Source organism: Triticum dicoccoides, chromosome 3A (assembly GCF_002162155.2).
Source record: "Triticum dicoccoides isolate Atlit2015 ecotype Zavitan chromosome 3A, WEW_v2.0, whole genome shotgun sequence".
NCBI lineage: Eukaryota > Viridiplantae > Streptophyta > Magnoliopsida > Poales > Poaceae > Triticum > Triticum dicoccoides.
The window spans coordinates 56,991,454-56,992,004 of record NC_041384.1 but is presented as its reverse complement, the minus strand read 5'-3'; positions in this window follow the sequence as shown (position 1 = coordinate 56,992,004).

Genomic DNA, 551 nt, shown 5'->3' with positions numbered 1-551 from the left:
AATGATTAAACAAAGTTTTCGCCATCACTGACAAAACACTGCCCTTGACCTCCTAGATGTGATCACATTATACGTCTTGCAGGTGCACTTGGTTATGTTGAGTTGCGGTTTGCGGTCGAATTGTAGCGATTGCAACTACAAAACAAAGAAGGCCTAAAAAAACTGAACCGATTTCATTTGCGCTCATATCCGTCTGCCCCGACCCTTGGTCATGGTCATAATAAATGTCGCGCTGTTAAGTTTGGGTGTGTTAAGTTTGCGATTGCGCTCGGAATCGGCGCCCCCACCCCAGTTGCGGTCATGTTATATGGCTTGCAATTGCGCTTGGGTGTGCTGACTTGCGATTGCGCTTGGGTTGAGGCGGTTGCAACTATAACCTCCGCCCTGACCCCAGTTGCGGTCATGTTATATGTCTTGCAATTGCACTTGGATGTGTTGAATTGCGATTGCGCTCGGGTCGGGGCGGTTGCAACTACAACAAAAAAAACTAACAGTAAAAAAAAGGAATCGATTTCATCGGCGCCGACAACCCTTCGCCCCGACCCCCGGTT